Below are 17,176 nucleotides of genomic sequence, written 5' to 3' on the forward strand. Positions count from 1 at the left end.
TTGTTGAGCTTCGCAAAATGGAAAATGGCTGTAAAAAAATAGCTAAAGCATGAAAATATCCATTTCCACCATCAGGGCAATAATAAAAAGTTCCAATCAACTGGATATGTTAAGAATCGACCTGGAAGAGGACGTGTGTCTATATTGTCTCCAAGCACGGTGAGGAGGGTTCAAGTGGCCAAAAGTTCTCCAAGGATCACAGCTGGAGAATTGCAAAAATGTGTTGGGTCTTGGGGTCAAAAATTCTCCAAAACTACAATCAGACGTCAACTACTTCACAACAAGTTGTTTGGGAGGGTTTCAAGAAAAATCCTCTGCTCTCATCCAATAACAAATTCAAGCATCTTCAGTTTGCCAGACACTACTGAAACTTCAAATGGGGCTGGTTTCTATGGTCAGATAAAACAAAAAAAGAGCTTTTTGTTAGCAAACACTAGAGATGGGTTTGGCGCACACAGAGAGGTAGGCATATGGAAAAGTACCTCATGGTCACAGTTAAATATGGTGGTGGATCTTTAACATTGTGGGGCTGTTTTTATGCCAAAGGTCCTGGACATCTTGTCCTGGAAATCTTGTCCTGGAAATCTTGTTCGGATACATGGCATCATGGACTATCAAATACCAACTGATAAAAAAAAAAAACCTGACAACCAAAGCTTAAAATGGGCTGTGGTTGGATCTTCCAGCAGGACAATGATCCAAAACACACATCAAAATCAACACAAAAATGGTTCACTGACCACAAAATCAAGGTTCTGCCATCCCAGTCTCTTGACCTGAACCCAACAGAAAACATGTGGGGTGAAATGAAGAGGAGAGTCCACTGTGTGGATCTCAGAATTTGGAGAGATTCTGTTTGGAGGAATGGTCTCAGATCCCTTGCCATGTGTTCTCCAACCTCATTATGCATTATAGGAGAAGACACAGAGCTGTTATATTGGCAAATGGAGGATGCACAAAGTATTGAATAAAAGGGTGCCAATAATTGTCCCACACATATATTTGACAAAAATATTTGTTTTTGATAAAACTTGCAATTTTTTGACGTCCATTAGAGGTTATATTTTTGTGAATATTTTGAACTAAAGATCAAAAGGATAAACAATAAATAAATTTTCACAGCCTTCTTTGCTCATATTTACCAAGGTTTTTTGACATTGTTTGGCCACAACTGTATATGGGGATATTTGTCACATGGTTCCTCTATGCTGTTCAGACACAATAAATAAAAAACCTACACACAATTAGAAAGCTGGTGTCTAAAACATCATACAAACAAAATGTAATTTTTTTTATTTATTGGTGTTCAAGATATGTCAAACCAACTATAAATTTCAGAAGAGTTTGATGGTATTACAGATAATGAAAATAGGCTAGAAGTATAACTATATGGATGTGGGATCTTTATATTTAAAATAGGTATTTGAATGTGTTTACATTGTGGAAATGTTAAGTTATTTGTGCTTAAAGGTGTTCTTTGTAAGTTTTTTTTGAGGATGACTGTTAATATGAGAATCACACACTTATACAAGGCAGAAAAATAAACAGATATCACATTAATACATTCACAATGCTTTTTACAATATAATTATATGTCAGTATTTTTATGACCCTGCAAAATGGACTACAGCATCCTAAAACAGCATGCACTTGCTAATATAATGGTAGTATTGCTTGCAGCAGTGTTTTAGGAAAGTGTAGTTCTGCAGCACACTGGTGTGCTGTCTTTATAATTTGAGATGTAGTTATATTTAACAATGACAAAGTAGTTTATTTATAAATCCATTGCTGTTAATCGACTGCTGGCTGGTTTTCTCAAATATGTTATGGAAATAGAAACTAAAACTGTGTTTTTTAAAATATTGTACATTGTCCTGATTTAGTAAATAATAATTGAACTCTTGGTAAACTCAATGGTTCTATTGGTAAAGTATGATTTTGTGCTACTTCAGCAGTGTTGTTAACAGAAAATTCATATCCGACAGTGTTGGCTAAAGCATTGAATTCAGACACTCTTACTAAAGAGATGAATTAGATTATTTAGTAGTAGTGATAACCATTGTTTAACTGTGTCTAGCTACAGGCCCTTGGAACTGATGAATCACTCACATTGAGAACCCATCATTCTTGACAATAGAAAGGCAGAGTGTTGGTATTGAAATCCAGTGACATGCTCACTAGACAAGTATACCATGTCCATTTGGAACTGAATAGAAGGCTCAGTGGCCCGAGAGAAAGTCACTTAACAATGTCTAAAGTATTAATAAGGTGAATTGTGTTGATGAAAACACCAACAACCGTTAACCCTTTAGCCACCATTGCTGATCGTGCCAGTTGAAATATCACCTCTTCCATCCAATCCAAGCCCATACTTGCCAGCACCTGGAGCAGAGTCATCTCCTGTTGTGTGGCCGGGACACTTAGGGCCTGACAGGTTGGATTGCACTATGGCCATTGGCCGTTATCTACGAGATGTTATCTAAGGGATAGCCCTTTAGGGCCGTTTTGCTGTTCATATTGGCCTCCTGAATACTTCTGTCACAGCACTGTGACAGAAAACACGGGAAAGTGACTTCCCCTTGACCTGGAAGTCCATCCAGTTACTGAAAGACAGACAAATTAATAATTAAAAATATTGTGGTGGAGTTTAGAAAACAGTGAAGACGAACAATCTTATCACACTGTGAATTTGATGAGAAGAGGTTGAAAGTTCTGTTGCTTAAATCGATCTGCGCTAACTAAAATTAGAACCACTGCCCACTGGCTGAAGTTGGAAGTGTTTTTTTAGTTTCTAGGACAAATGTCCAAAGGGTGGCGCCAAAAGCAAGTAAAATTTTTAGTTGTAAATTATGTAATACAGTCAACAGTAATGCATATTTAATTAACACTACTCCCTAACCCAAACCCTAATCCTAAACCTAACCGCAAGTGGAGTAAAAATATAATTTTAGATTGAAAATTTAACCTTTGAATGTCGATCAGAAGATTTTTTGGTAATAATTTAACAAATTGCAGTTATTAATTGAATACATAAAAACTCCTTACCAATGTCCTAACCATACCCTGATCACTACGGTAAGCCAAAAAATGTATTTGTATTTTGAGCTGTCGGGTCAGATTGGCACGAAATCACTGGCTTATGTCGTTCATCCTTGCGCCATAATGTCATGTCTGTAAACACAGGAAAGAAGATCCGGCTGTCTCATGTTCTGGCTTGATAATCTACATTACATTTAGTTCACTCCACTCAGTCACACTCACACAGTTCACAGCATCCCTGCAGTCTGCATGAATGTTTATCTGTTATCCATTTGGTGAAGTTACCTGCTATGATGTTTGGATATGTTTATTGGTAGGGTTGTGAAGCTTATATAAATTCAACATTACTCATGTATTAACTGATAGTGATGTATTTGTGTTGTCAGGGGAAGTAATTGTGACATGTTAACTAATATTCATGACTTCTTAAACTGACATTGTAATTGCTATATTGCATATTTAAGCATAATATTTTTATGTTTAATAAAGTACGTTTTATCCCCATCATTATTGAATTCTCGTTTTATGATTTTAGGTAATATTGTTATTTTATGCAGTGCATAGGCATACTATTGCAGTATTATGGTTCACTTCCATTATCAACTGAAGCTGTACAATATTATTTTAAAATAATAAAATAATCCACTGAACTCGTATCAGCCATATCATGAGATTCTCCTATAAAATTGTTAAGTGTAGTACAACACAAACATTATAAGTAGATAAAACACTTAAATAATAATATTAAAATATACTGGTAACAGGTAGTTGAGGAGAGTCCCCTGTTATCTATGTAAAAGCGCTTTGAGTGTAGTGTCAGAAAAGCACTATAAGTGTAAAATGTATTCATTTGCTGACTACCACCCCTTGAGTCGCGAGTTCGAATCCAGGGCATGCTGAGTGACTCCAGTCAAGTCTCCAAAGCAACCAAATTAGCCAGGTTGCTAGGGAGGGTAGATTCACATGGGGGTTACCTCTTCGTGTTCACGATGAGGGGTTCTTGAAAATTAGCATGGTGTCATGCACAACGAGCTACTTGATAAGATGCACGTATTGACGGTCTCAGAATCGGAGGCAACTGGGAATTGTCCTCTACCACCCGAACTGAGGTGAGTAACCGCGCCACCATGGGGACTTTATAAGTAGTGGGAATTGGACATCCCAAATAGGGAGAAAAGTGGATCAAATAAAATACAAAAATGTATTCATTCAAAATATATAAATGCAAGCGTTGTTTATCTTCATCAAGGTAAGTAATATTTCAGTTTTAAATGTTTAATCAAATAACATTATATCAACATAAAAATATAACATTATGAATCCGGCTCTGAATACTGTATCTCCAAGTAATGATCACACACAGGCGATGTCCAGGTAAGCTCAAATCATGACATTTATCTGTCGAAACACAACTCATGTAAAGTGTTCTTCTGCAAGTTCTTCTTGCATTTTTATGTTTGAACCACAGATGTCGATAGAGAGCAAAAAGTTCCATAGAGTAGCTGTAAGAAAACACGATTACTTCCTGGTTTCTATGGGACCGGAACCTGTTTCTTGTTCTCTATTGTTCGCATAACATGCTATCAGTTGTAGTATTCCTTGCAACAGGGAATAATGAACACGTTTGAATTAATGCAAAGATGTCTTATGGTGGATGGTGCTTGACAGTAATTTTGGTAGAATGCTTTTTTTTTTTTGGTAGAATTTGGTAGAAACATTTTCTGTTATTCTAAAGGAAGTGAGCAGTCATTTTCTTTTCTTTAACCTTTTTTTCTAATATTTAAGTTTAATTTATATTATTCTTAATAATGGTTTTGTTCTGACTGTTTGATTTGTTCCATTTGGGCTGGGTTGGGAAGGGTTTGGGGCATTTATACTGTTGTTGTAGTATATTGATGGCGCAACACTCTGTGCTATTTTGACCCCTTTAAAAATAAACTGCTGAAATGTAATCTGATACTGATTAAAACTGACATGACTGAAATTGTAATAAATTATGTAATTTTTTAGATTACACTTTTAGGTAATCTAATCTGACTTCTTATGGATTACTTATTGTTTTTTAAATAAAAAGCTTGAAATGGTTATCTATGAAATAACAATTATTAAATGTCTCTAGATATGTTGTACTGTAGAGATGTCTGATTTATACCTCATAATTATTCATGAGAAGGTGTAGCCTTAATTTATGACTTTTTGCACCTTCCTCATGAATTTGTATGGTTTCATGTGACGGAACCTCTAAAATGTTTGGTTGCAGCATGCGTTTTTACTAAAGGTTTTTTTAAATTTAGAAGCATAATCGGTACATTACGCACTAGTTATTGCCACTGGCTGATTAATCAAAAATGTAATCCATAAAAAGTAACTAATGCTATTATGCACATTAAAATGTAATCTGATTACATGTAATTGATTTTGTAATCTGTTTACGTAACCCAGATTTCATGTTACATCTACAGACATCCGTTACTACCAAACACTGCCTTAGAATGAGCCACAGTAAAAGTGAATTACAGTTAATTACAGAATAACTGTAATGCACAGCATATAATTGATGGTATAATATAGATACTGTAATTTAAAGTGGTTTTGAAATTATTCACCATTGTGGTCAATTTAAAATAACATGAAAACTTTACTGAAGTCCTTTGTTGTTGACATCAACAGGAGTACATGAGGCACTGTCTGGACAGTCAGGGACTTTTTGCTGTTTACTCTCCAGAAACCAGCATGAATCAACAGTACTGCGCACCTGAGCATCTGCACCCAACTGCTCCAGAAGACTGGACACTTTGTTGATGTTAAGCAGCACACCTGTTCCACCAGCACTGCAGGACAGAATAAGTACCTGACTCTTGACTCTTGTTTCAATTAAAGGTTGACTTCATTCATCAAAACAGGGAGGGATATATTTATTTTTTGCCCACCAGTCATGGTGGCAGCTGAATGACCAGTTTTGCCAGCCATATTAGAGGTTATTCGCTACATTTACAAGTAGATGAAAGACCATAATTACCGTCTAAGTTACTGTTGTAACCCCCGTTCCCTGTTGGAGGGAACGAGACGTTGTGTCTATTGTAGTGACACTAGGGGTCTCTCTTGAGAGCCTTGGTTGCCTATAAACTTGAGAAAAGGCCAATGAAATATTGGCGGACAGAATTTGCATGCCCCTCCCCCAGACATACGGGTATAAAGGAGGGCGCGATATAGCTGTTCATTCAGGTTTTGCACTGAGGAGTCGAGAATAAGGTTCAGCCGTTACAGCAGTTGGTACAGTGTTGTGGCAAGAGGAACACAACATCTCATTCCCTCCATCAGTTACGGGGGTTACAACAGTAACCTAGACGTTCCCCTTCTGTCACCCACTCGATGTTGTGTCGATTGTAGTGACACTAGGGGTCCTTATCCAATAACACCACAACACTGAACCGTGTTACGTGAAATGCTGATGCAGGTGCAAGCAAGCTGTTGCATGCCAAAGGAGCAGACAGCATCAGGCTGCACGTAAACTTCCCCAATGCCCCATAAGACGTCATATACATTTTAGGTTCCCGGCATCCCTGAGGGGGGGAACAAGCAACGTGACTAGCATGGGAGCAGGCTGTGCCAGCCGCGGTCTTTTCTCTCTCTATGTTTTCCATAGAGTGTTAGATGCGGCTGGGGCCATCTAACGCTATAACACGCATCAGGGAAGGTGTTCTTTTCCAATCATATCCTTTCAGGAGGAAAGGACCCCGCGGAGACCACATCCTGCCCAGGCTGGGGAGGTCAACATGTGGCAAATACGTCACATGGGCTTACAAGCCACACATGGAAGTGGTGCAGTGGTAGGTCCTGCCTGGTGAGGGAGGATCTCTACAAACATAGTGACCGGGGCCGAGGGAACTGCCCAAGGGAGACGCGGGTCCGCCGACAGGGGAACGTACCGCGGAAAATACAACACAGGGGGTTACCGTGATAACCGACACTTGTGGAGATCCTATTCCAGTACAGAGTAATTAGTACCCGTAGTGAGTCTGGTCTGGAAATCTCCGCCAAATTCGCAGGCCAGAGGGATAGTGGAGGGGAATGGCACTATGCACAAGTGGTACACCCGGTCAACTGTTCCGTATTATTGAGTTCTACGTGCTCGGACCTAACAAAACACGGGACGTGACCGACTCAACCCGGAGATTATAGAATCTCGCAAACGCACTGGGTGTTGCCCAACCCGCCACTCTTCAAATGTCTTTTAGAGATGTGCTGTTGGCCAGTGCTCATAGAGTGTGCTCGAACCCGTAAGGGGGCGGGCACGGCCTGGGTCTGATAGGCCAATGCAATGATGTCGACGACCAAGTGGGCAAGCCTTTGTTTAGAGAGAGCGTTCCCTTTCCACTGTCCGCCAAAGCAAACAAAGAGCTGCTTGGAATGCCTAAAGTTTTGTGTATGGTCCAAATAGGTGTGCAAAGCATGCACCAGACACAGCAACGATAAGGCTGGGTCTGCCTCCTCCCGTGGCAGCACTTGCAGGTTAACTACCTGGTCCCCGAAGGGGATCGTAGGAACATTGTGCACATAGCCCGGTCGGAGTCTTAGGATGACATGAGCATCTGCCGGACCGAATTCCAGGCAAGAGTCACTGACAGAGAACACTTGCAGGTCCCCAGCCCTCTTGATGGAAGCGAGCGCAATCAGGAGGGCCGTCTTCAAGGAGAGGAGCTTTTAGCTCAACTGACTCGAAGGGGGCTCTCTGAAGGCCCACAAGGACCACGGAGAGATCTCTGAGGAACCTGATGATCAGGTCGTGTTTCCCAAAGGACTTACCATCCACTGCTTTGTGGTGAGCCGATATAGTGGTTAAATACACCTTCAAGGTGGAGGGGGACAGCCGCCCCTCCAAACTCTCCTGCAGGAATGAGAGCACTGAACCGACTGAGCACCTCTGCGGGTCTTCTGATCAGGAAGAGCACCAGTTTGCAAACAGATGCCACTTTAGTGTTTAAAACTGCCTGGTAGAGGGAGCTCTGACTTGGTTGATCGTGTCTACGACAACTGGTGGTAGGCCACTCAGATCTTCCACGTCCCGTCCAAGGGCCAGACGTGGAGGTTCCAGAGGTCTGCAGAGGTATAAAAACATGTGCTGTACCAGTAGCTATGCTAGACTCTTAACCTCCATTTACTGTATAGTTCACTTCCTCATGGTGAGGCTTTCCAAGTAAAGAGACGTGGCACAATATATGTGCTCTCACCTTCTTTTTCCTGTATTGTATACATTTTATATTGCTAATTCAACAGCGTAGCATGTTACTTTTCTTGCCCATTGACATCATATACCTTCTCTAAGTACTGGTGAACCAACGTGATGTGACATGCTCAGAAAAGAAAGAAAAAGTACATCTCGAAGAAGATGACAGCAGTCAAAATAACACTGAGAAATACATTTAAGCTGGCTGACCTCTCTTAACAAAATTAACTTTGTTTTAAAAACTCACCTTCCAAAAATATCATCCATCTCTTGCTTCCTTTGAACTCCTTAAGGTAAAACCTATGGGCGTAAATAAATATAGATAATCTAGAGAACATTGCTATATGAGGGCATTTTTTAAACTGTTTTGTTCATAAGTCAAAGGAAAATTAAATGTGACATTGCAACACTGCAACAATTTTGAATGTATGTCACAGTGAAATTGGCCATCACTTAGCCAAATGGCCATTCTTACAGTTCATTAACTTGACACATATCCTTGCTAAATGGGATCTCAAGACATGTTTTTCAAAATACAACTCTTTTCAACTTTAGCAAACAAGAATTACAGTAATCCAAAAACAGATAAGCTACGTTATTCAAACAACATGAGTAGCATTGTTATTCTTCTTGGAGGCATGATACTATAGCTGGTATCATACTGTAAGACATACAGTTGCTGTCAGATTCCCTGTCTGAGCTATCTTTGTTTCGGTTCCGTTGTGGTCCCCCAGAGGCACCAGAGTTTGCTTCAACACTCTCAGAAGCTCTCCGACCTGCACACATGAGGAGGAAGAAGAAAAAGGGATCTACCTCTTCTCGTCTGGGCGCTCTTTTCTCAGAACTGCCACCTCCATGGTCCCCTGCTCCCACCACGAAGCCGCCACTGTTTTTTGTGTTTATGGGTTTCTGTTATGGTTGTTCTTTGCCATGTGTTTTTCTCTGCCCACCTTTTCTCCTGCCTTCCCTCTTGTTACGCTTGATTGTGTTAATTAGCTTCACATGTTCCCAGGGGTTAAATTGGGCCAGTACGTATTCTCCGATGCAGTTTTTGTTTGATAGATTTGACACATTTCTCTATTTACAAAGTGTAAATTGTCAAAAGTATTTCAAGTTCATTATGCTTCGCTCTTGTCAGTTGCGGACGCTGGTAGAGGCAGAATATGAGAGCAGCATGAGGCAACGCGTCCCTACATTCAGACGTGTGTTCCTCTCTCCGTACCAAAGAAATTGCGTAATATTCAATCTTCAATACACTGATATGCAGTAGTGATTTCGCTTAGTTTTACTAATAAGCTGTATACACAAAGGGGGTTTGAATCTGGAATCTGTCGCATTCAAAGCGACATCAGTGCAGATCAAAACACTGTAAAAGTTTTCACTGTTATTTGCATATTTATGTGTGTCCTCGATTTTGGTTGATTCAGCATTTATTTTATTTAGTTTTTCTTTTGAAAAAATTAAAATACAAATATTTCTAGCAAATATACAGTGAGATTCACTAATGAAAACGTCTCGGTTACTGACGTAACCTCCGTTCCCTGATGGAGGGAACGAGATGTTGTGTCGATGAGTTGACACTAGGGGTCGCTCCTGCAGAGCCCAGACATCTCTGATCTTGAAAAAAGGCCAATGGAAATTGCCGTGTGGAATTTGCATGCCACTCCCCCTGACATACGGGTATAAAAGGAGTGACGCTGCAAACACACATCAGGTATCGCACTGAGGAGCCAAGCCAAAGACCCGGTTGGTTCAGTGTTGTGGCAGGAGGGACACAACGTCTCGTTCCCTCCATCAGGGAATGGAGGTCACGTCAGTAACCGAGACATTCCCTATCTGACAATCACTCGACGTTGTGTCGATGAGTTGACACTAGGGGTCCCAATGAAAAATGGCACAAGCGCTGAACTGAGTTACGCGGACTGGTGGTGTGAGATGGGCAGACCTCTGTGTGCCTCGTAGCCAGCACAGCAAGCCGTCGCATAACTACTCCCAACACACTGGCAGGCATGAAGCGGTCCCCTGCACCTAGGGGAACGGCTAACTGCTCAGGAGTATAAGGACTGGCTGAATCAGCCATGGCCTTCACTCTATTGTTCTCCCCAAAAGGATTGAAACCGTTCGGCTGGGGGCCAAATATATGGCCCAAGCTGGGGGGGTCCAAAGAGGAGGACACCGTGGAGACCACACCCGGCCCAGAAAGGGGGGGGGGGGTTTAGGTGGAATACAACACACGGTCTTTACCGGTTAGGAGCGGAAGCACATCGTGCAGAGCAGCGTCATGGTAGATCCTACCCAAGGGGGAGGAGTTACTACATACACGGCGACCAAGTACAGAGGGCCCTCTGCCCAAGGAAGACGCGGTTTACCGGCAGGGAAACCATTTTGCGGAATATACAGGTGAAACTCTAAAAATTAGAATATCGTGCAAAAGTTCATTCATTTCAGTAATTCAACTTAAAAGGTGAAACTAATATATTATATAGACTCATTACAAGCAAAGTAAGATATTGCAAGCCTTTATTTGATATAATTTTATGATTATGGCTTACAGCTTATGAAAACCCCAAATTCAGAATCTCTGTACTGTTGAGGTCCGCTGTACTGTCTGCACCGGCTCATGCAGCGACATGAGCCGGTGCAGACTCCAAAGGAGGAGACGGCGGGCGAGTTGTGACATACGGCGAGAGCGCAGGCCGCCTTGGCGGTTGATATACGCTACCGTAGCTGTGTTGTCCGTCCAGAGCAACACGTGCTTGCCCCAGATCAACAGTAATAGCCTCCTCAGGGCAAGTAGTACCGCCAGCAACTCGAGGCAGTTGATGTGCCAGCGCAGGCGTGGGCCGGTCCAAGGGCCGGCAACTGAGTGCCCGTTGCACACGGCACCCCAGCCCCGTTGGGAGGCATCCATCGTAACCACGACATGCCTGGGGACCTGGCTGTAGGAACATTAGGTCTGACCAGGGACTGAAGAAGCAGCAACAAGCCTGTGTGACAAGCACGTGGTGTGTGCCATGGCTCCATGCTCGTCTCTCGACTCGGGTCTGTGGCCAGTGCTGAAGTGGTCTCATATGCATCAACCCAAGCGGCGTGACCGTCGCTGAGGATGCCATATGCCCCAGGAGCCTCTGAAAGGATTTCAGTGGGACCAACGCATGCAGACAGCTCAGGACTGACTGTGTGTGCTCTTTGGTGAGCACGAGCCACGTCCCCAAGCCCCGCGCAAGAGGGACCAAGGGAACTACAGCGTCGGACGTACCAGCGGGTGGGGCCTTGCGACGGGGCGGAGCCCGAGGTGCTTAGTCTAGATACATCAAAGCACTTACCAGGCTCCTTGTGACTGCTCCCGGAAGAGCCTGGGACGGGGGAGGAGCCAAAACTGTCAGAGGTAAAGCTTCGGATTAAAACCAATAAACTTTGTATCCTGAGAAATTAGAAAAGGAATGAATAATTCTGTGGAGGCAAGGCATAGATCTAATGGGATCAGAGACTAATAAAAAACATCATCTGTGTAGAGCAAAAGCTTATGCGCCATACCTCCCGCCACCACCTTGGAAATCATCTTCCTTTCTTATCACAGCTGCTAATGGTTCCAGGGCAAGACAGAACAATAATGGGGAAAGAGGATAACCCTGCCAGGTGCCCCTATCCGGAGTAAAATAATCTGAAATTAATCAATTTGTTTGTACCACCAATACAGGGTGTCTATAAAGTAACTTATTCCACCCAATAAAAGTATTCCTAGCAGAGATGGGACCAAGTCACACATGTGCAAGTCTCAAGTAAGTCTCAAGTCTTAACCTTCAAGTCTTAAGTAAGTCCCAAGTATTTTTTTCTTGGGCAAGTCAAGTCACAGGCTATGTCAAGTCAAGTCCAAGTCAAGTCACAGGCTATGTCAAGTCAAGTCCAAGTCAAGTCACAGGCTATGTCAAGTCAAGTCAAGTCCAAGTCAAGTCACCTTATTATTGTAATTTTACCTGCAGAATCTGATCATAATAAAGTGAAAAGACAAGATATAAGTAACTGTCAGTAAATTACAATACTCATGTTCAGTAAAATACATCATGGAATCAAACAAAATTGTAACTTCATAAAATTATTTATTTTTCACTTCTGCCAACAGTGTTTGAAATGTTTTAAATTTTCAACATTGAGTCCATAAAACAAATAACAGCTTAACATCCAACAGACTCCTCTCTGAACACCTCCCTCTCTCTCTCTCTCAAACACAGTTACGTACATTAAACTTTGTTACATTTCTCCTCTCTCTCTCACACACACTCACTCTCACACACACTCTCTCTCTCACACACTCTCTCTCTCACACACACACACACTCTCTCCCACACTCCCACACTAACTCTCACACACACTCTCTCTCCCACACTCCCACACCCACACTCACTCACTCTCGCGCTCACACACACACACTCACTCTCGCGCTCTCACACTCCCACACCCACACCCACACTCACTCACTCACTCACTCACACACACACTCAGAGTATATCCATTAGTCATTACCTCTTTTACAAGGTATTGCACCTTGAGGTACCAGCGCGCGTGAACGTCATGGCAACGTACACAACAAAGTACCTCACGCGGGAAACACTTAACGTAAATGCGCGTAACTAACGTAAATCAAGCAGGCTAGTATGCAGCATAAGCCACGAAGTGTTGACGAAATAAAAAATTAATGGACAGATTTTTTTTTTCCAGAAAACTTCTTGCACAAAATAAATTCAAGCACTTTCAAGGACCTGTATCTATGTATGTTTATTTTCAAGAACTTTCCAGGGCCTTGAATTTTATTTTTCAGATTCACAAACTTTCAAGGATTTCAAGGACCCGTGGGAACCCTGCTATTATTACATTAGCTAACTACCAACTAACCAGATAAAATTAACAAATTGACAAGCACTTACTGGGCAGAATGGCTCTTCAAATGGCGGACCGAAATTGGAGGTTGTCGTCTGGCTGTCCGCGATCTTAACGTTGCATGTCTTGCAAAGCGCTGTTCGTCTTTTGCCATCTTGATAATAATTTTTGAAGCCGAAAGCGATGACCCTCGGTAACGTTACCCCTCCGGCTGACATGTTGATGTGTTATCTGATCTAAGTGGGCGTGGTGTGCGTAAGGTACGAGAGGGCATGGCTGATGATAGCCTATAGTGTCGTGATCCAGTCATGACAAAACTATTCTCAGCCTGCGCTCCAGCTGGATCAACTTTATTTTTTAAAATAATGTACATATTTTATATTCAAACTGAAAACATGATGTGATTAACACTCAAGTCATTCAAGTCTTCGTGTCTCAAGTCAAGTCAAGTCCCGAGTCTTTAACTTCCAAGTCCGAGTCAAGTCTCAAATATTTTATTTTTTGTCAAGTCAAGTCACAAGTCATAAAAATAGCGACTCGAGTCGACTCGAGTCCAAGTCACCAAGTCACAAGTCCCCATGTCTGATTCCTAGACCCGCATATTTCCAAATCTTAAAAAGATAATCCCATTCTACCATAGCAAATGCCTTTTCTGTGTAAATTGAGATGGCAGTGACCGTAGTCTGATAATTTGCCACTGACCACATGAAATTGATTAAATGCCTAATGTTATCAGAAGAGCTATGGCCCCAAATAAACCCCATCTGATCTATATGTATAAGAGATGTCATAACTTTATCAGTTAGCCAGAATTTTTGGCAATATTTTTACATCTAGTTGGATCAGGGAAATTGGATATTAACACTTACACTCACTTGGATCTTTGTCCTTTTTAAGAATCAGACTGGTATAGGCTTGTGTCATGGTTGGTGGAAGCTTTACATTCTTTAATGATTCTGTATACATTTCTAACAAAAGTGGAGCCAATTCTGTAGCATAAGATCTAAAAAATTCTGGCCCCAGAGCCTTAATTTCCTCTCCAATCTCAGAATCAAGAAAATTATTTTGATATTAGAAATGATTAAGTTTCGGAGATGTGGAACTATAGAGATCAAGATAGAATCCTTTAAAAACATTATTAATATCAATGGGCATGGTAAATATTTTACCACCAGCAGATTTCACTGAGGGAATGTAGAAAAAGACTCACTGCTTTATATATCTAGTCAAAAGCTTCCCTGCTTTTTTCCCCATCTCAAAGTATGCCTCAGCATTTTTAATATTCCCTTCCAGTTCCACTAGCTCTCGTGCTTTGGATTTTTGGTGAATGAGGCATACTGTATTATCCGGCCACTAAGATCCGCCTTAAGTGCCTCCCAAGCATAGACTGTTCAAAAAGATGGACGACGCCCCTTCGCTCTTTTCCATTTGTGAGAACTGAAGCCGCCAGTGTTCCGATATGGCGCTGCCATCTTGGGACTTGAGTCTGCGCAGTTGCGATTTCTGGACCAGACCTGCGCAGTAGTGAGCAGGAAATAAAGCTGCGAAATCAAGGTCCCGCCCTCACTCTCGCTGAATTAATCGCAAGCACACGCCCCTGCACTTTTGACTTATGACGGTGTGAATTAATTAATTATAGAAATTTAGATATTAAATTTAAAGCTCCAATCTCCTCAGTCGTCCGAAGATCCCGAAAAAAAGTCAGTTGGTGCTTCAGTGACTACTTCGCTCAGAGAACCTGTCAATTACAGCTGTCAATCATGATGTCACAGCACCGTTTTTATAGCATCAAATAACTAAAAACAAACTTATTTTGAAAACAAACACTTGAAATTACATTTTTATTAGACTATACATTTTTGGTTTAAACTTACTGTTTTTGATAAATTTACACCTCTCATTCATACTGGAACAACATTTTCCTACAACAAAAACTGAGACTTTAGAAAACATTTTCTAGAATGACATACATTGGAATACGCTGCTCCTGAGTTCTCAACAATGCTTCCCAGCCTGACCTGCTGAAAATTGCAAAACTCATATAAACCCAGTCAACTGACCAGTCTGACAAAGCTGGAAGACAAGCTAAGACTAATCAACCATCTTAGGGAGGTTTTAGCAGTTTCCCCCCCCCAGCAGGGTAAGCAAACTAAGGCCTGAAACATACCCTTCACACTCCTTGTATTTAAATGCTGAGAACACAATCGGAACTTTGTTAGGTTTTAAATATAAAGTAGATAGATTTACTGTTCAAAATTAAGACAAGAAGTATTTAGACACGTTTTGGTTTTCATGCCTAATGTCCATACTTATCTACTGAACTATACCTTTGTTTATATGTTTCATAATAAACTGTACAAAACAGACTAAGACTAACAATACAACATTTTTATATTGACAATGCTATTACATGCTAAGACAGAAACAGGGGAGTTAAGAAATTATAGTCAGTTATGTATTTGGGGCTTCTGATTTTGCCAAGAAACAAAATCATCTGCATCCTTATGTTTTTATGGCATATGTAGATTTAAATTACCTTTATTATCACAAATTTATGGAAACAATTTTTCGTAGATATGAGAATCATAAACTTTTTAAAAGTGTTTTTGTTGCATATTTCCTTTATATGAAGGAGAGGTGAGATTAGAGAATGTAGCTCTTCCCCCAATCTCCTGTATAGCTATAGTGTGTGGAGGTTAGTTTCCAAAAGACACAATCACTGGACTGTAACAGATTATTTATTCATCTTTCAACACCATAGTGCCCTCCAAGCTTGATGCGAAACTCCGGGCTCTGGGCTTAAACAGCTCGCTGTGCAGCTGGATCCTGGATTTCCTGTCAGGCAGACGTCAGGTGGTTAGAATGGGCAGCAACATCTCCTCATCACTGACCCTCAACACTGGAGCCCCGCAGAGCGGTGTTCTCAGCCCACTCCTGTATTCCCTATACACACATGACTGTGTGGCAACACATAGCTCCAATGCCATCATTAAGTTTGCTGACGATACGACGGTGGTAGGTCTGATCGCTGAAAATGATGAAACAGCCTACAGAGAGGAGGTGCACACTCTGACACGCTGGTGTCAGGAGCACAACCTCTCCCTCAATGTCAGTAAGACCAAGGAGCTTGTAGTGGACTTCAGGAGGAAAGACAAAGAACACAGCCCCATCACCATTAATGGAGCACCGGTGGAGAGAGTCAGCATCTTCAAGTTCCTCAGTGTACACATCACTGAGGAACTCACATGGTCCGGCAATAGCAGAGTCCACAACCACAAAGACCTGCAAAGGGTGGTGCGAACTTCCGAAACATCATCGGAGGTGAGCTTCCCTCCCTCCAGGACATCTATAACAGATGGTGTGTGAAAAAAGCTTGGAGGATCATCAGAGAGTAAAGCCACCCGAGTCATGGGCTGCTCTCACTGCTACCATCAGGCATGCGGTATCGCATTTTATTGTATGTGCAATCTATATTGTGTGTATTGTTTACTGTACATTGTATATTATAGTGTGTTGTGTAATTATGTGTACATTTGATATGTTAATTGTGTTGTGTAAATCTGCTGTTTATTGTAAATTGGTATATGTCTCGTCACTGTCGTGACTTCTATGTTGCTAGGAACTGCACCCAAGATTTTCACCCACTGTTGCACTTGTGTATATGGTCGTGTGACAATAAAAGTGATTTTATTTTATTTGATTCTGTCTGTAGAAATGACCTATGTTTCCCCAAAAACTCTTTTTATAGTTATGTCTTAAAATTATGGCTGAATGTTTTGTGAGCAATTCTCTTTTAAATTTTTAATATTTTTAACCAACTTCTAAAGATTAAATGTCAAGAAAATGTCATTGAGTCTGATTTCATTAGTTTTGGACAGACGAATAGTAACAATCTTTTTGCAACAATGTGATTACATGGATAATTGGATGCAATGTGCCAAATTCTGGACCACCATGTTACGAATTTTCATACCCCGAATATCACCTGCGCAGTGCTCTCAACCCCATGTTGCCAATTTTCCAATAAGATCA

Source organism: Xyrauchen texanus, chromosome 7 (assembly GCF_025860055.1).
Source record: "Xyrauchen texanus isolate HMW12.3.18 chromosome 7, RBS_HiC_50CHRs, whole genome shotgun sequence".
Lineage (NCBI taxonomy): Eukaryota > Metazoa > Chordata > Actinopteri > Cypriniformes > Catostomidae > Xyrauchen > Xyrauchen texanus.